Genomic DNA, 20,016 nt, shown 5'->3' with positions numbered 1-20,016 from the left:
TTAAATGTAAAACCCAAAACTATAAAAATCCAACCCCATATAAAAGTGGGCAAAAACTGGGTGCAGTAGCTCATACCTGTAATCCCAGAAGTCTGGGAAGGTGAGGTGGGCAGATAACTTGAGGCCAGGAGTTCAAGATCAGCCTGGCCAACCTGGTGAAACTCAGTCTCTACTCAAAATACAATAAATTAGCCAGATGTGGTGGCAGGTGCCTGTAATCCCAACTACTCAGGAGGCTGAGACAGAAGAACCACCTGAATCTGGGAGGTAGAGGTTGCAGTGACCCGAGATTGTGCCACTGAACTCCACCCTGGGTGACACAGCAAGACTCTGTCTTAAAAAGTGAAAATAAAAATATTTTAAAAAGTGGGCAAAGGATATGAACAGACACTTATGCAGCCAACAAACATATGAAAAAAAAAAAAAAGCCCAACGTTACTGATCATTAGAGAAATACAAATCAAAACCACAGTGAGATGTCATCTCATGCCAGTCAGAATGGTGATTATTAAAAAGTCAAGAAACAACAGATGCTGGTGAGACTGTGGGGAAACAGGAACACTTTTACACTGTTGGAGTGAATGTAAATTCAAACGCTGTGGAAGACAGTGTGGTGATTTTTCAAAGACCTAGAATCAGAAATACCATTTGATCCAGCAATGCCATTACTGGGTATATACCCAAAGGAATATAAATTCTTGTTTTATAAAGATACTTGTATGCATATGTTCGTTGCCACACTCTTCACAATAGCAAAGACATGGAATCAACCCAAATGCCCATCAGTGACAGACTGGATACAGAAAATGTGATACATATACACCATGGAATACTATACAGCCATAAAAAGGAATGAGATCATGTCCTTTGCAAGGACATGGATGAAGCTGGGAGCCATTATTCTCAGCAAACTAATGCAGGAACAGAAAACCAAATACACATGTTCTCACTTATAAGTGGCAGATGAACAATGAGAAAACATAGACACAGGGAGGGGAACAACATACACTGGAGCCTGTCTGGGGGTGAGTGAGGAGGGAGTGCGTCAGAATAAATAGCTAATCCATGTGGGGCTGAATACCTAGGTTACGGGTTGATAGGTACAGCAAACCACCATCGCACACACTTACCTATGTAGCAAACCTGCACGTCCTGCACATGTATCCTGGAAATTAAAATGAAATTAAAAAAAATTTTTTTAAACTTTATTTTTTCTATGTCGTGTTTGCAATTTTCAACGTGAATTTTCTAGTAGACATTTATCATATATAGCATTATATAGTTGATTTTTGAACAACTATGGTTCTGCCATTCTTTAAAATGCAAATTCTTTATGAGTGTGTGTGTATGTGTACACATATGTGTGTATATATATTTGTGTGTGTATATATATGTGTACGTGTGTGTGTGTGCATAGATAGATAGATAGATAGATAGATAGATAGATAGATAATGCTCCTGGTCTTCTGTTTGAGTAGGCTGAGAAGGAGGAGGGGGAGGAGTGATTGTTCTTGCAGTCTCAGAGGTAGCTAGGTGGAAGAGAATCTGTACAAATGAACACATGAAGTTCTCATTTGTAAGTGTGAGTTAAATAATTGTACACTTGGACATAGAAGTGGAATGATAGACACTAGAGATCTGGGAGGGTGAGAGGGTGGGAGGGGCAAATAATAAACAATGGTTCAGATATCTGGATTCGTTGATCCCAAATGGTGTACAATTATTTCTCTTTAATTTGTGTCTATTTACCAGCAAGTTTGAGAGGAGTGAGCCAAGCTCAGAAAGGCATTCAGCTCTAAAATCAGATGTGCATGGCAATGGGCAGAAGTACCCTCTCCCTTTCTCAGAACAAATCCAAGCTTCCTTTGTACCCCTTACCACAGGAAAGTTATGTTTTATATTTTATGAAAAAAAAAACTTGTAACTTGGTAAAACTTAGAAATTAATATTGGAAAAACAGTAGGGCACTCTCTTTGGGACATAATCTTTGAGACACTTCAGCAGCATATACAGCTTGTAATTCATCCTGAGAAAATCCAGATAGCATAAACTTGAGAATGTTCATGAGGAACGGAAAAGTACACATTTACTCACATATTTTATACTAAAGTTTATCAAGGGTAGAAATTAAAAAATCTGTTTTACTATGAATGTTCATATGAAAGTACAGACATTCACCTAAATTTTCCTGAAATTATTTAAAAATTAATTTGTCATTGGTAATAGAAACTTCCAAACATCTCCATCTTACAAGTCTCATTATCCATTTTTTCTCTAAAATATTCAGAAGTAGAAAACAAAAATATAGATTAAAATAGCTCATATTTTTCCAATTTAAAATAATTGTTCAGTAACTGGGAAGAAAGGTTTACACAAATTGGAAATTCTGTATGTATATAGAAATTAATAAGATGAGAAAATTATGGCAAATAATAGGGGGCTTCAATAAGTTCATGCAAAATAACAATTATGAAAAAACTATGCGTGAACTTTTAGCTTTTGCATCAAAACACACATATACTAGTTTATTTTAACTTTTTCTTATTTTTGAGACAGGGTTTCACTCCTCTCACCGAGGTTGCAGTGCAGTGGAGCAATCTTGGCTCAAAGTAACCTCTGCTTCCAGGCTGAAGCGATTCTCCTGCCTCAGCCTTCCAAGTAGCTGGGACCTTGTCTGGTTAATTTTTGTATTTTTTGTAGAGGCTAATTTTTGTATTTTCTGTCGAGGCAGGGTTTTGCCATGTTTCCCAACCTCCCAAAGTGCAGGGATTACAGGCGTGAGCCACCATGCCCGGCCGTGTTTTAACATATGTGAATAGGATTTAAAACATCAGTCTGAAAAGAACCACATGAATTCTGCCAAACTTGAATTCTGCCAAACCTGAAACAAGAACAAACATCAAATTTATGGTGAAGCTGGGGTACAAAAAACGGTGAAATAAATTATTCTTTAAGAAAAGTCTATGGGAAAAATGACCTGAAGGATCAGTCGTTTACAAAGGGATACCTGATTCTAAGAAGAGATAAGACAATGTTGAAGATGAAGCCCACAGAGGAGGGGCATCCATTCCAATTTTTGAGAGAAAAAAAATTGTTTCTATGCCCTAATTGAGGAGGACTGACAATTAACGAGAGATATTATAGCCAACACCACAGACATCTCAATTGGTTCAGCTTACACAATACTGACTATAACGTGAAAGTTGAGAAACTTTACATTTGATGAGTCCCAAATACCCTTGTGCCTAGATCAGCTATGGACAAAAGTAGAGCTATTAGTGACTATTTTGAACAAGCAGAATCAAGATCCTGAAGCATTATTTTGAAGAATTATAACAGGGAGTGAAACTGACTTTATCAATAGGATCCTGAAGGCAAAGCACAATTAAAACAATGGCTACCAAGAAGTAGAAGTGGTCCAGTCAAAGCAAAAGCAAACTTCTCAAAAGCAAAAGCCATAGAGGTTTTGGGGATGCTCAAGGCATTTTGCTTGTTGACATTCTGTAGGATCAAAGCACCATAATATTTGCTTAGTAGGAGAGTTCTTAGAGAAAATTAGCAAATACTTTTGCAGAAAAGTGCCCTGTAAAGCTTCACTAGAGAGTCCCTCTGCACCACAACAACACTTCTGTTCCTTCCTCTCGTCAAACACCGGTAATTTTGAAAGAGTTTTCATGAGAAATTATTAGGCATCAACATTACAGTCCTGATTTGGTTTCTTCTGACCTTATTTTTCCTAATCTTAAAATAACTGTAAAGGGCACCCATTTTTCTTCAGTTAATAGTAGAAGATTGCATTGACATGGTTAAATTCCCATGACCCTCAGTTCTTTAGCAATGGACTGAATGGTTGGGATCATCCCTTAATGCAGTGTCTTGACCTCAGTAGAGATTATATTGAGAAATAAAGTTGATACTTATATTTTTATTTTTAATTCGATTTTTCACTGACATTTTTAAATCCCTTCACAATTCATGTTTGTCTCAAAGGCATTTAAATTTAGAAATCATATCAAGTGAGGTTGGTGCCACAATGGCCAAATAGGAACAGCTCCAGCCTCCAGCTGCCAGCGTGAGCAACACCGAAGATGGGTGATTTCTGCATTTCCAATTGAGGTACCAGGTTCATCTCACTGGGGCATGTTGGACAGTTGGTGCAGGACAGTGGGTGCAGCCCAACGAGTGAGAGCCGAAGCAGGGCAAGTCATCGCCTCACCTAGGAAGTGCAAGGGGGAAGGGAATTCCTTTTCTTAGCGAAGGGAAACTGTGACACAGAACACTGGAAAATTGCGTCACTCCCATCCAATACTGTGCTTTACCAAGGGTCTTAGCAAACAGCACACCAGGAGATTATATCCCACACCTGGCTCGGAGGGTCCTAAGCCCACAGAGCCTCTCTCATTGCTAGCACAGCAGTCTGAGATCTAACTGCAAGGTGGCAGTGAGGCTGGGGGAGGGGTGCCCACCATTGCTGAGGCTTAAGTAGGTAAACAAAGCAGCCAGGAAGCTCGAACTGGGTGGAGCCCACTGCAGCTCAAGGAGGCCTGCCTGCCTCTGTAGACTCCACCTCTGGGGACAGGGCATAGCTAAACAAAAAGCAGCAGAAACCTCTGCAGATGTAAATGTCCCTGTGTGACAGCTTCAAAGAGAGTAGTGATTCTCCCAGCATGGAGGTTGGGATCTGAGAACTGACAGACTGCCTGCTCAAGTGGGTCCCTGACCCCCGAGTAGCCTAACTGGAGAGCCTAACTGGGAGGAGCCTACCTGGAGTGAACCTCAAGCAAACTCCAACAGACCTGAAGCTGAGGGTCCCGACTGTTAGAAGGAAAACTAACAAGCAGAAAGGACATCCACACCAAAACCTCACCCATACATCACCATCATCAAAGACCAAAGGTAGATAAAACCACAAACAGGGGGAAAAAGCAGTGCAGAAAAGCTCAAAATTCAAAAAATCAGAGCACCTCTCCCCCTCCAAAGGAACGCAGCTCCTCACCAGCAACAGAACAAAGATGGATGGAGAATGACTTTGACAAGTTGAGAGAGGAAGGCTTCAGTTGATCAAACTTCTCAGAGCTAAAGGAGGAACTACAAACCCAGCACAAAGAAACTAAAAACCTTGAAAAAAGATTTGACGAATGGATAACTAGAATAACCAATGCAGAGAAGTCCATAAACAACCTGATAGAGATGAAAACCATGACGCAAGAACTACATGACAAATGCACAAGCTTCAGTAACCGACCTGATCAATTGGAAGAAAGAGTATCAGAGATTGAAGATCAAATGAATCAAATGAAGCAAGAAGAGAAATTTAGAGAAGAAAGAGTAAAAAGAAATGAACAAAGCCTCCAAGAAATATGGGATTATGTGAAAAGACCAAATCTACATCTGATTGGTGTACCTGAAAGTGATGGGGAGAATGGAACCAAGTTGGAAAATACTCTGCAGGATATCATCCAGGAGAACTTCCCTAACCCAGCAAGGCAGGCCAACATTCAAATTCGGGAAATACAGAGGATGCCACAAAGATACTCCTCAAGAAGAGCAACTTCAAAACACATAATTGTCAGATTCACCAAAGTTGAAAAGAAGGAAAAAATGTTACGGGCAGTCAGAGAGAAAGGTTACATTACCCACAAAGGGAAGCCCATCAGACTAACAGCAGATATCTTGGCAGAAACTCTACAAGCCAGAAGAGAGTGGGGGCCGATAGTCAACATTCTTAAAGAATTTTCAAACCAGAATTTCATATCCAGTCAACTAAGTTTCATAAGTGAAGGAGAAATAAAATCTTTTATAGACAAGCAAATGCTGAGAGATTCTGTCACCACCAGGCCTGCCCTACAAGAGTTCCTGAAGGAAGTACTAAACATGGAAAGGAACAAACAGTACTAACCATTGCAAAAACATGCCAACATGTAAAGACCATCGATGCTAGGAAGAAACTGCATCAACTAACGAGCAAAATAACCAGCTAACATCATAACAACAGGATCAAGTTCACACATAACAATATTAACCTTAAATGTAAATGGGTTAAATGCTCCAATTAAAAGCACAGACTGGCAAATTGAATAAAGAGTCAAGACCCATCAGTTTGCTGTATTCAGGAGACTCATCTCACGTGCAGAGACACACATAGGCTCAAAATAAAGGGATGGAACAAGATCTACCAAGCAAATGGAAAACAAAAAAAATGTCAGGGGTTACAATCCTAGTCTCTGATAACACAGACATTAAACCACAAAGATCAAAAGAGACAAACAAGGTCATTACATAATGATAAAGGGATCAATTCAACAAGAAGAGTTAACTACCCTAAATATATATGCACCCAATACAGGAGCACCCAGATTCATAAAACAAGGCCTTAGAGACTTACAAAGAGAGTTAGACTCCCACACAATAATAGTGGGAGAATTTAACCCCCCACTGTCAACATTGGACAGATCAACGAGACAGAAAGTCAATAAGGATATCCAGGAATTGAACTCAACTCTGCACCAAGCGGACCTAATAGACTTCTACAGAACTCTCCACCCCAAATCAACAGAATACACATTCTTCTCAGCACCACATTGTACTTATTCCAAAATTGACCACATAGTTTGAAGTAAAGCACCCCTCAGTAAGTGTAAAAGAACAGAAATTATAACAAACTGTCTCTCAGACCACAGTGCAATCAAACAAGAACTCAGGATTAAGAAACTCAATCAAAACCACTCAACTACATGGAAACTGAACAACTTGCTCTTGAATGACTACTGGGTACATAACGAAATGAAGGCAGAAATAAAGATGTTCTTTGAAACCAATGAGAACAAAGATACAACATACCAGGATCTCTGGGACACATTTAAAGCAGTGTGTAGAGGGAAATTTATAGCACTAAATTCTCACAAGAGAAAGCAGGAAAGATCTAAAATTGACACCCTAACATCACAATTAAAAGAACTAGAGAAGCAAGAGCAAACACATTCAAAAGCTAGCAGAAGGCAAGAAATAACTAAGATCAGAGCAGAACTGAAGGAGACAGAGACACAAAAAACCCTTCAAAAAATCATTGAATCCAGAAGCTAGTTTTTTGAAAAGATCAACAAAATTGATAGACCACTAGCAAGAGCAATAAAGAAGAAAAGAGAGAAGAATCAAATAGATGCAATAAAAAATGATAAAGGGATATCACCACCGACCCCACAGAAATACAAACTACCATCAGAGAATACTATAAAAACCTCTACGCAAATAAACTAGAAAACTTAGAAGAAATGGATACATTCCTGGACACATACACTCTCCCAAGACTAAACCAGGAAGAAGTTGAATCCCTGAAGAGACCAATAGCAGGCTCTGAAATTGAGGTAATAATTAATAGCCTACTAACCAAAAAAAGTCCAGGACCAGACAGATTCACAGCTGAATTCTACCAGAGGTACAAAGAGGAGCTGGTACTATTCCTTCTGAAACGATTCCAATCAATAGAAAAACAGGGAATCCTCTCTAACTCATTTTATGAGGCCAGTATCATCCTGATACCAAAGCCTGGCAGAGACACACCAAAACAAGAGAATTTTAGACCAATATCCCTGATGAACATTGACAGAAAAATCCTCAATAAAATACTGGCTAACCGAATCCAGAAGCACATCAAAAAGCTTATCCACCATGATCAAGTGGGCTTCATCCCTGGGATGCAAGGCTGGTTCAACATACGCAAATCAATAAACGTAATCCAACATATAAACAGAACCAAAGACAAAAACCACATGATTATCTCAATAGATGCAGAAAAGGCCTTTGACAAAATTCAACAACCCTTCATGCTAAAAACTCTCAATAAATTCAGTATTGATGGAACGTATCTCAAAATAATAAGAGCTATTCATGACAAACCCACAGCCAGTATCATACCGAATGGGCAAAAACTGGAAGCATTCCCCTTAAAAACTGGCACAAGACAGGGATGCCCTCTCACACCACTCCTATTCAACATAGTGTTGGAAGTTCTGGCTAGGGCAATCAGGCAAGAGAAATAAATAAAGAGTATTTCATTAGGAAAAGAAGAAGTCAAATTGTCCCTGTTTGCAGATAACATGCTTGTCTATTTAGAAAACCCCATCGTCTCAGCCCAAAATCTCCTCAAACTGATAAGCAACTTTAGCAAAGTCTCAGGATACAAAATTAATGTGCAACAATCACAAGCATTCTTATACACCAATAACAGACAAACAGAGAGCCAAATCATGAATGAACTCCCATTCACAATTGCTTCAAAGAGAATAAAATACCTAGGAATCCAACTTACAACAGATGTGAAGGACCTCTTCAGGAGAACTACAAACCACTGCTCAATGAAATAAAGGAGGACACAAACAAATGGAAGAACATTCCATGCTCATGAACAGGAAGAATCAATATCGTGAAAATGGTCATACTGTCCAAGGTAATTTATAGATTCAATGCCATCCCCATTAAGCTACCAATGACTTCCTTTACAGAATTGGAAAAAAACTACTTTAAAGTTCATATGGAACCAAAAAAGAGCCCGCATTGTCAAGACAATCCTAGTCAAAAGAACAAAGCTGGAGGCATCACGCTACCTGACTTCAAACTATACAGCAAGGCTACAGTAACCAAAACAGCATGATACTGCTATGAAAACAGAGCTATAGACCAATGGAACAGAATAGAGCCCTCAGAAATAATACCACACTTCTACAACCATCTGATCTTTGACAAACCTGACAAAAATAAGAAATGGGGAAAGGATTCCCTATTTAATAAATGCTGCTGGGAAAACTGGCTAGCCATAAATAAAAAGCTGAAACTGGATCCCTTCCTTACTCCTTACACAAAAATTAATTCAAGAGGGATTAGAGACTTAAATATTAGACCTAAAACCATAAAACCCCTAGAAGAAAACCTAGGCAATACCATTCAGGACATAGGCATGGGCAAGGACTTCATATCTACAACACCAAAAGCAATGGCAACAAAAGCCAAAATAGACAAATGGGATCTAATTAAACTAAAGAGCTTCTGCACAGCAAAAGAAACTACCATCAGAGTGAACAGACAACCTACAGAATGGGAGAAAATTGTGGCAATATACTCATCTGACAAAGGGCTAATATCCAGAACCGACAAAGAACTCAAACAAATTTACAAGAAAAAAACAAACAACCCCATCCAAAAGTGGGCAAAGGATAAGAACAGACACTTCTCAAAAGAAGACATTTATGCAGCCAACAGACACATGAAAAAATACTCATCATCACTAGCCATCAGAGAAATGCAAATCAAAACCACAATAAGATGCCATCTCACACCAGTTAGAATGGCAATTATTAAAAAGTCAGGAAACAACAGGTGCTGGAGAGGATGTGGAGAAATAGGAACGCTTTTACACTGTTGGTGGGACTGTAAACTAGTTCAACCACTGTGAAAGACAGTGTGGCGATTCCTCAAGGATGTAGAACTTGAAATACCATTTGACCCAGCCATCCTATTACTGGGTATATCCCCAAAGGATTATAAATCATGCTGCTATAAAGACACATGCTCATGTATGTTTACTGCAGCACTATTCACAATAGCAGAGACTTGGAACCAACCCAAATGCCTATAATGACAGACTGGATTAAGAAAATGTGCCACATATACACCATGGAATACCATGCAGCCATAAAAAAGGATGAGTTTGCATCCTTTGTAGGGACATGGATGTAGCCGGAAACCATCATTCTCAGCAAACTATCACAAGAACAGAAAACCAAACACCGCATGTCCTCACTCATAGGTGGTAACTGAACAATGAGATCACTTGGACACAGTAAGGGGAACGTCACACACTGGGGCCTGATGTAGGGTGGGGGGAGGGGGGAGGGATAGCATTAGGAGATATACCTAATGTAAATGATGAGTTAATGGGTGCAGCACACCAACATGGCACATGTATATATATGTAACAAACCTATACATTGTGCACATGTACCCTAGAACACAAAGTATAATAAAAAAAATCATATCAAGTGTGAAATAAAGAAAATTATATAGAGAGAGGAAGAACAGAATCTATAAATATGCATATTTGTGTACATACATCCATATACATACATATGTGTGTGCATGCAGTAATTTTATTCTCCTAAAGCAATGCCTCTGCCTTCCACCCTCACTGTACATGTCCTAGTCCTGTGATGTCCCTAGAACTGAGCGCCTGATTTCCTTCTCTGCCTCCCACATGAACAGGGAATAGAAATGGAAACTACACTCTGTGGTTACTGTTGTGAAAATCCATGTCCCCCACAGGCTAGTTTGGCATCTTACATTCCAGTTCCCATTGTAAAAAAAAGCAAGCAACAAACACAAACTACAAAAGAAAAAATGAAATATTTGAAAGTCTAGAGCCACAGAGGTTCCGGCTTCACCCACCACCCACAGTGACCTCCGCCGCCCTCCAGACCTGAGGGCAGTTGCGCCTGAACAGCCTGCCTCTTCACCATCCATGAAAAGAGGTGACCTTAAACTTCAATAGATTTTACTCTGTTCAAAAGGAACCAGGTCAACATTCAAAGTCAGTGGTCTGACAACTCTAAACTTTGGCCAGAAAGTATTGGAAACATTGAACGTGCAGTGGATGAAGCAGCCTGGCCCCACTGCACACAACACACTCGTGGGGACTCAAAGGAGGATACTCAAGATCCGCTGGGTGGAAGTGAGGACAGACCCAGAAACACGGGGGGTAGGGGGGGTCAAAGCAGGAAGGCTCAGGCCCTGACCTCCTCCTAGGCCCTGCCCCTCCAGAACTTGCAGTTTTTTCTGACTCGGAAGTGGATTTCACTGATGGAAAAGAAGTTCAGTATTTCTGGTCCAGCCCTGTAAGCTGCTCCCGTCGCCCAGCCTTCCACACCCCTGCAGACGTCACAATGCCTACTCCCACTAACCCCACAAGGGAGCTATGCATCGCCTAGAGACGGTCCTTGGCCTGCAACCCCGCGATGGGGTCCAGGGTCTGTGTCCATTTCTGGTTAAAATCGCTCTAAGGCTGGTCGCTGTCTTGGCCTTCCCTGCTTCCTCTCTGTTTACTTCTCCCCTCCTCACCCCATATGAAGCTTTTACTCAGGAGATGGATTATCACCCCTCTTGGAACATCAAGGACACCACCAGGACACCGCACTGTCTCCTTGACCCTGGGATTCTGCAGACCTCAGTCTTCCTCTGAGGTCCCCTCACTCCCCACCTCATTTTTTCCATCCTTCTGGGGCCTGAGTCTGCTATACCTCAGGCTTCCTCTTCACAGTCACAGACAGAAGGAGCCCCCTTCATCCTTGGGCTCTGGCCACAGTTCACCTACTGCAGGACACTCAGTGGCTTTCAGTGGTTCATCCAGACATCCAGATGGAAGTGGGATTTCCTGGAAGAAAAGCAGGACCCCAGAATTACATTGAATTCTAACACAAGAGCCCAGAGTCCCCTTCTGCATGGGACATTAAGCTGCAAACACTACACAGGCACTTAATGCTCAGCTGCCCTTTTAACATCTGGTCCAGTTGTGTCCCTCCTCCTTGGAATATCTCAGAAAATATATCTCCACCTAGAGTTGTTTGAACGCATCATCCTATGTGATTCCAGACCATCGGGGGTACAAAGGGTCCTCACCAGAACTTCCACTCTGCTTGGAAGACTTAGAAAATTCTGAGGCTGCTCAGAGGGTCAGATTCCCATTTCTGTGTTCCAGAAAAACTTCAGTCTTTTCCGGACAAGTGAGGAAACAGAAAATGTCTAGTCTCTGGCACATCTTTTGCAAGCAATGGCGGCTCCCAGGAACCAAAACTATCAATGAATATATTTTTGAGACTCTGGTCAAAAGAAGAGTCATTCTGCAATTTCAGGTAGGATGGAGTGGTTCTATGGCTTCTGAGGTGATTTTGAAAAGATCTGGACCCTCACAAGAACCACGGAGGACATTTCTGGCATTTCCAGACCAGGAGGAGTGACTGATGGACCTCCAGTGTTACTAGGAAAACTTTTTGTTGGACAGCTTTGCTTTGGCTTTCAGGCCTTCACATAGGTTGCTTAGATCATGGAAGTGCTTCTGCATTTCTGCATGGGCTCAGGATGCCTTCTCAAGTCGTCCCTGCAATTATGAGACAGTTTCTGTCTCCAGAGGTCACTTAGAATAAGACAAGAGGCTTCACCTTCAAAGGGACACCAGACAATATAGCCACAGTTCAGCCAAGATTATCTGTGTTTACATACCTGTAAAGTAACACTCCTAGTTACCTCCATTAACGTGGACATCTTTCATGAATAGAGAAACTCTAGTGATTGTTATATAACAGCTGCCACAAAAAATTAACCAATAAAAATAAATGATAAATGAAAAATATTTAATAATTATGATAGTGAACGCAATGACCTAAATAGTAAGAATTTTAATACTGGTGACAATATGAACATAAGGATACAAAAATCAATGTGGAGATTCTCCTAAATATATGAAAAGTTGACAAATTGGGTCCTCCTTGTGTAATTTGGAGTCAGAGTCAAAGAATTTCACTATGAAATGTGTTCCATGACGGCAAACATGAGAAACAGGTGAAAGGAAAGCAAGCCACAGGAGAGCATGGGCTAATAGGACCACTTGTGTGCAAACCTCTCTAGTCAAGGACTACCAGCCAGAGGTGAAGAGAGTTTGGCTTGTGTCTTACCTACCACTGGGCACACAAAAGCTTTCAGTAGTGCAACCAGATGGCTGGTTTGGCCTGGCTCCCTGCAAAGAAGACATGTATCTCATCCCCACCAGCCCATCAGTCCTGGAACTCAGAATCCTACATGCTTTAAACATGAAGCTCCACCTCCATAGCTGACTTCACCTCCTTACTGTCCTTCTGCCATCTGGTGTTTCAGGTGCTCTCCAGATCTGGACTTCTTGGCTCCCCTACCTTTATCAAGTGAAGTCAGGATGTATCATTCTCAGAGTTCTCCTGCCAGTCCAAGGTGAAACTCACCAATACAGGCATACCCTGGATGGACTTCCTTGGAATATTTAGAAAACAATGAGCTTGCTCAGGGGTGGTGTCAGCTCTAGGAGTAGAGATACGGTTTCCCATGGAAATCTGAGGGGACTTAGAATAGTCCCAGAGGCCCAAGCAGTCCAATCTGCCCTGGAAACATCAGGAATGATATACTTGGTCTTCCTGAGGCTCCAAACATTTTCTAAATAAACTCAGAGGTTACAGAACCATTTTTCTCTCAAGAACTGAAGTGGAGTTATTTGCCTTCTGCCAGCATCTCACTTTTTTTATTATCTAATGTTGGGGTCCGTGTCGGGGGTGGTGGAGAATGAAAGAACACACAAAAGACAAAGACACACAGAGAACATGGCGGCCGCGCTCAGAGCCTCCGCCTCACTTTATTTATACTCCATAAACCCCACGTCAGCAGAAAGAATGCAATGTAAAACAAACTTTCTTTTCCCAGATGTAACCTTCTACTCAGTTCCTTGTTTCTATGCTCTTCCTTATCTGCCCGCCTTCTTGGCGCCTACGGGAGTTCATTAAAAGTTCAATTGGAGATACTGTCCTTGAGCCCTATCTATTCTCAGCATACTGTTTTTAAAGGCCCCTGCAATCTAAGTTAGCTTTTGAGCCCAGAAGTAGATATTCCTTGTATTTGATTTACACAGGGAGCTTCCTAGAATGCCCATGCGTCTGGATACTTTCTGCATTCACTCAGGTATTCACAAAATGCTGCAGTTCTGCTGAAAATCTATGAGATGACCATTTGATCACCCGAGCAACTTTAGAATGTGTCTTCTATGGAAGCCCTGGAGCCTCCCTTCCGGTATTTCATCCATTGCTGGTACTGAGTACCCAGGGTGAAACCCTCCATCAGACATTGTCAGCAATTCCAGGATGGAGATGGCACTTACGTGATGGGGCTCAAGAATCAGATGGTAGAAGACCAGCCAGGAGGTGAAGTCTCAGTAGGCTTGGGGGCTTAATGTTCGATGCACACCAGACTTCTGAGACTCAGGAAGCAGGTGTGGATCTGTCTGCCCAGTGCTTCTCATCTACAGCCTGGACCAGCCATTTCTTGGGGCGAACTACTGAAAGCTTTTGTATGACCTGTGTCAGGCAGGACTCTGGCCAGACCCTTTTCCATAGTCCATTTGTAATGTATTTCCACGTGGCACAGGCATCTCCACTTTTGCCCAAGCCCTCGTGTGGCTCAGAATTATTCTCCCTACTGCCACTCTTCTTTGCCATCACAGAAGATATTTCAAGATGCAGCCCCAAGCCTCTCCCTGTAATCAATAACACGAGGGCTCATATGGGAACAATGTCACAGGCTTACAGGAATATGCTCTTAAATATCTGCTCTTTTATTATTCTCTTCTTTAAAATGACATTTATATCACACCATTGTGATTGCTATTAATGTTATTATTATGTGGGTACAGTTCTTTATCATGGATAGATTTGTGGTAGTTATTATGCAATGTTGAATAATTTTTTTTTATGTTCTGAAGACTGTTGAATTTGCTGAAGATGATTAAAAGACAACCTTAAAACATACATACCACAGCAACCCCAAGACTCCTACTGTACCACCTGGTGTCCTGTAGAAGAATGGGCTTCCTGAGTTATTCTTTTCTTTTTCGGGCAAGTACCTATTCATACCAGCATAGTAGATGGATGAAGTGCACCCTGCTCTTGCCATGGGCTCAGAAAGAATTCATACATATGCTTTATGTGCTAGCAACTCTATGTGTAGGCCTGTGAGCCCTAGAATGCACTTTCTTTCACCAACTAGTCCACCTAAAAGTTTTCTAAGTCAAATTCCCCCTCCATGCTTGGATAGGTCATGAATGGCTTTCTGTTACCCACCTAAGATGAAGGGATACTGCTAAATCAGGTTTGTGGCCAAGAAACTTTTACCTGGAGTGGCAGGAGAGGGACTACCTGTTCACCAGAGTCTCTGCAACATTTTCTTTTTCTTCTTCTTCTTTTTTTTTTTCTTGTGATAGAGTCTCGCACTGTCGCCCAGGCTGGAGTCCAGTGGCACAATCTTGGCTCACTGCAACTTCCGACTCCCAGGTTTAAGCGATTCTCCCGCCTCAGCCTCCTGAGTAGCTGGGTTACAGGTGCATGCCACCACGCCCCCCTCATTTTTGTATTTTTAGTAGAGATGGGGTTTCAGGCTGGTCTCAAACTCCTGACCTCGAGAACTGCCTGCCTCGGCCTCCCAAAGTGCTGGTATTACAGGCATGAGCCACCGCGCCCAGCCTCTGCAACATTTTCTAAGTCAGAACAGTAGTTTTTTGAACCACCTTTTCAGTCAAAGAACTCATGAAAAAGTCCTCCAAGAACTTGTGACCTTCTGGAAATTGTCAAAATCTCTACAGGTGTCCAGAGTCATCCAGAGCTGTATTGCAAACCGTTGACTGGGTTCCACCATTAGTAAAGCAAATGCGAAATATGCCATGCCCACCAAAAAGAATCCAGAAACCATGGTATTTAGCTCTTTCCATCTTTCTTGCCTCCTGCAGGTGGGTGAGTACTGAGTATGATGCCCTCCTACAGCCTCTGGAGGACATGCCAGTGCCTAGAGGTACCAGTAGAGAGGGGCCATGAAAGAGCAGATGACAGTCAGCTGGCTGGGAATGACATTATCCTGGGGTTTATTGCTTGTCATGAACTCTGCCACTGGGCAACATGTACTGGTCTGGACACGTAACTTCTCTGGATCCCTGTTCCATCAGCCAGCTATCTTATCTCCTGAAAACTGGTAGGTGTTAGTCAGCATGGTGTTACAGGACCAGGGTTATATTAACATTCCCTCTTAGGCTGAAACACCAGAAGTTAACACAGGAGTCCCCAGGTGTGCACTTGCCAACCTCCAGATTGTTTTTCTTCTCGTTCTAGATGTTCATCCTTGCTTTCTGGGACTTGAAATAACCCTACACCACCAAATATTTATGCCTATTATCCACTTAGGGAAAACTCGTATGTCCCAAGTCCATAGGGTTAGTATTATTATCAGTATTATAACCATTGGTACTAGTATCATGATGATCGTCATTCCTGTTAATATTCATCAATATTTTTATTATTACCATTGTTAATATGAATTTTTCACTATTGTACAGCAAGGAATATAGTTTATCCATTCACAAATGGTGTTCAGTTACTAAAGATGACTACAAGGCATGCTCTGCAGACATATACACACACAGCTGTCCTGGAGACCCAGCTTTGCCACCAATTGCTCTTTCATAAGATGAGCTCCCCCAATACCCACCAGTTTTTCAGGACTCGACCTGAGCTGGTTGGGCTAGACCTGGAAAAGTTTCCTATTCTCAGCTGTACCTGGAAAAATTTTAAAGACTCTTCCAAGGCCCAGTAATAGCTTTTGGCAGCTTCCAAGACCAGAGAGGGTTTCTTGGCCATTCAGAGCCATTCAGATATTCTAAGTAAACTCAAGGAACCAGAAACCCCACTTGCAGTCATGAAATACCAGTGAATGGCCTCTGTGAGTCTCTTCAAGTTTTTCAAAGATAACTGCCTGGAAAGGCTGGCCAGGAAGTCACCCAAGCCCATCCCTCTGCAGGATGTTCTATGTCAGCCAGGGACCCAGTGAATTGCCATTGAACAGAAGGGAGGAACAGAGACAGCATGCCTGAGCTTCTGGAAACATTCTAAGTGCCCTTGTTGGCCCAGAAAAGACTGGTGCTGCCATACGAGGCACAGATATGGCAACCTAGCCACTCTAGGAACCACACAAGGTTTAAAGGCTCCCAGGAAGTCCAGGAAGGGCAAACACGGCCTTTTAGAGCCATCAGATTTTATTCTAAGTCTACGTGGGAGACAGTGCACTGGCTTCATAAAAACACCAGTGGAGGTGCTATCACTTGCCCCAGTGTCCGGTCTTTTCCACCTCATCTCAGAGCCAGGCAGCCACCATTTCCCAAAGCTGCTGTGCAATGAAAGGGGAATATTCTAGGTGCTCTCCTGTGCCCACGAAATTCTGTGGCTGCACTAAAGGCAGGGGTTGTCCTCCGGAATGCTCTTCAGGAATCTGACAACACTAGTCAAGATTAGAGAAGTTCAATTCAACATCATATAAAACCAATCACAAAAAAAAAAAAAAAAAAAAAAATGCATAGTGAGACAAAATGATGAACCCACCTGCTAATAATCATGAATGACAATAACAACAATGATGATCTTAGTGATAATGCCACCAACACTGTTAATGGCAATAACAATAAAACTGAGGTAACGGGTGTTAGGGTCCCGATTCACCGATGTGAAGGATGGCGCCAATTTCTGGCCTTACAGAAATAAAGGAAAAGTAAACACCTGAAGGAGGAGGAGGTGAACCTGGAGCTCCCGCTGGCCTCTGGGCGCTCCTTGGTGGAAGGAGAGGGACTTGGTCCTGAGCCTGCCCAGGATCCACCCGCACCAGAACCCGGGAGTCCCAGTCCCTGGATGGGCTCAGTCCCATCCAGGCCAGACGCCCCGGAGCCCCGGAGCCCGGGTCCTCCAGCCCTCGCTGCCGCCACTCCTCGCGGAACCCAGGCCCCCGCGCCACCTCAGCCTCAGTGCGGCTCTGCGAGGGCAGGGCCAAGGATGCTCCGGGCCCAGCGGGGGCATCCGGCCCCAATGGGATACTGACGCCCTGAGGGCGCGGAACAGCGCGGCCTGTGCAGGGCCCGCCATCTTGGGCCTTGCAAAAAGAGCTGCCTCTTCAACGCCCCCACCCGGAACCTCCCCGGAGGCCCCAGCCCCAAAGCCAGGGCGGCGGCGGCTCCCTCACCCTGGGTAAAAAAAACTCAGGTCCTCCCTGGAGATCCGGCTCGCTGCGGGAAGCAGACCGCGCATGGGCCCTGCATGGCCGGAACGATGGATTTCATTGCCCTTTGCCGGCCATGAGGTGGCAGCACAGGACGTTTGGCCTTTACTGCTTAGCGGTGGACCTGAATCTGAATCACTGAAATTCAGGTATGGATTATTCAGTACCTTTCTTTTGGAAGATCAAATGGAAATTGAGTACGATATCTTGTGCTTTAATTAAAGAAGATGGGAATAAAGAAACAAATTCGAAAGTTAGTATACAAAAGTCGATTGATTCCCTCTATGTGAAGGGAAGAAGAGCTTCAATAAGAGAAGCATCCTGTGTTATGCTTTAATGCTGGAGATCTGCCACCATGCATTTGTCAAATCTCGTAGAATTTCACAGCACAAATAGTACATCTTAATGTGGCTCAGGACTACATATAATGTCAGCCACAGTTTGAGGGTAAATTACATATTTAATTAAATAGATTAAACAATAAATAATGTTATGAGCTCTACCTGGACACAATCCTTGCCTCTCCAACCAGTTTGCCAAGGGCTTGAATTTCTTGCTCATTATCCTCACTCTTGACATAAACCCTGGCTGCTGAGTAAAATCAATCACTTGTGGAGATTTTTTAATATAATGATGTGTCCATTTCAACCATGGATAAGGCCATTTAGCCTTAGTAAGGCCTATCGTATTAAGATTGTGCCTGTTTTGCAAAATTTCAAGTCGTCATCCCACTTATTATTCAGGAAACGTTTTCTCTTGAGTTTTAGGTTCAGTACTGAGGCTCCTTGATGGACAATACATTTTCCAATTCTGAGGACAAGGCAGAGGAGGCCCCATCTGTGAGAACTTTCATTTTGCTTCTGGAAAAGTACATTGAATCAAATATAGGAAAGGCTTGCATGGTGGCTGACAGGTTCGGCTGTTTTATCATGCTGGTGTTTTATCTTCTGGACAGAAGTAAAAGGAACACAGCTGTGTCTGTCTCTGTGTAATAACTCAGGACTTACCTGAGTAAACTCTGGGGTGTCATGAGATGAACTGCTACCTCCACTTAGAGAGGCTTCAGGGACAAAATTTCAAGACATTTCTGAGGGATAGAAGAGTAGGGCTGCCTTATTCTCTGATCCCAGGTAACTACTCAGAGACAGAGGCAAGGGCTGGGGACACCCAAATGCATATACTAGGTGTCTTTGATCCAGCCTCCGTTTCCTTGCTAAATCTATGCAATGACACACTGATAAATCTGGCAAGTGGGGCCGAAGATCCCTGATGTGTCAGTTCCAGGGTTGGATGGAAACAAGTGGTTTTAGTGAACATGGAAGTAAAGGGAGGTGAGCTGTGAGGAAAGAGCCGTTGAAGACTGGGGAGACTCAGAAGTTGGGGTAGAATCTCGGCCCATAAGCCGAGGATTGCAGATGCAAATCGATTTGTTGGGGCTGCATAAATGAAAGAAGGACTTCACCAACACACTAAATTTTTTCAACATCCGATTGTATTCTTTCAATATTTGTAAGTATTGATCTTTTGGAAATGTTTAATGAGATTTCTTATACAATTCTGCATTCAATGTATGCCCAGGTCACTTTGCTATTATACATTTATGTGCTGCATTTTTATGAATAGACATTTTCTCAAATTTCTGAATTATTTTGCTAAACTATGTGTTAAGAGTTTTTTCTAGAGGTCCACCTTCTTGACTCACTTTTCTGATGAGAAATCTATCAGGTTTCTCCACGGTGATTTTCAAGTTTGATAGCTTCTCAATGTGAGAAACTTAATGTTAACTAAGAAATGAATTACCACTTAAGAATCTTCTCCTTTCAAGATGCTAACTGTGTTTTGTCCAGTGTGAAATCTCACATGTGCCACAAGCGTTACTCTGTGAAGAAAGGATTTCTCATGATTTTTCAAGACATAACTTCTCCAGTAAGAAGTGTTTGGTATTCCAAGAGAATTCATTGCCCTTGGAAAGACTTTCCCTTCTTATTTAGCTTATAAAGGATTTCCTCTCTTATTTTCCATTTTAGCAGCATTTTATCACTGTGTTTTCTTGTGAACATCAAGCCTAGTGCTTGGCTGAATGTTTATTCACAGAAAATACAAATAAAGGGTTCATCCAAGTAAAGTTTTCTTATGTTAGTTGACAACAAA

At 42.2% G+C, this 20,016-nt stretch overlaps 1 long non-coding RNA gene across 1 annotated transcript; it reads right to left on the bottom strand.

The window, feature by feature from the left end:
- Positions 1 to 1,070: 1,070 nt before the first annotated feature.
- LOC135966949 (uncharacterized) lies at positions 1,071 to 11,420 on the bottom strand. Its single transcript, XR_010580659.2, has 3 exons — positions 11,286 to 11,420; positions 2,574 to 2,881; positions 1,071 to 1,165 (listed from the first exon to the last, which is right to left on the bottom strand). It is a non-coding gene; the product is annotated as an uncharacterized lncRNA (long non-coding RNA).
- Positions 11,421 to 20,016: the final 8,596 nt, after the last annotated feature.

The sequence above is a fragment of the Macaca fascicularis genome, chromosome 13 (assembly GCF_037993035.2).
Source record: "Macaca fascicularis isolate 582-1 chromosome 13, T2T-MFA8v1.1".
Lineage (NCBI taxonomy): Eukaryota > Metazoa > Chordata > Mammalia > Primates > Cercopithecidae > Macaca > Macaca fascicularis.
This window is presented reverse-complemented; position numbering and strand designations above follow the sequence as displayed.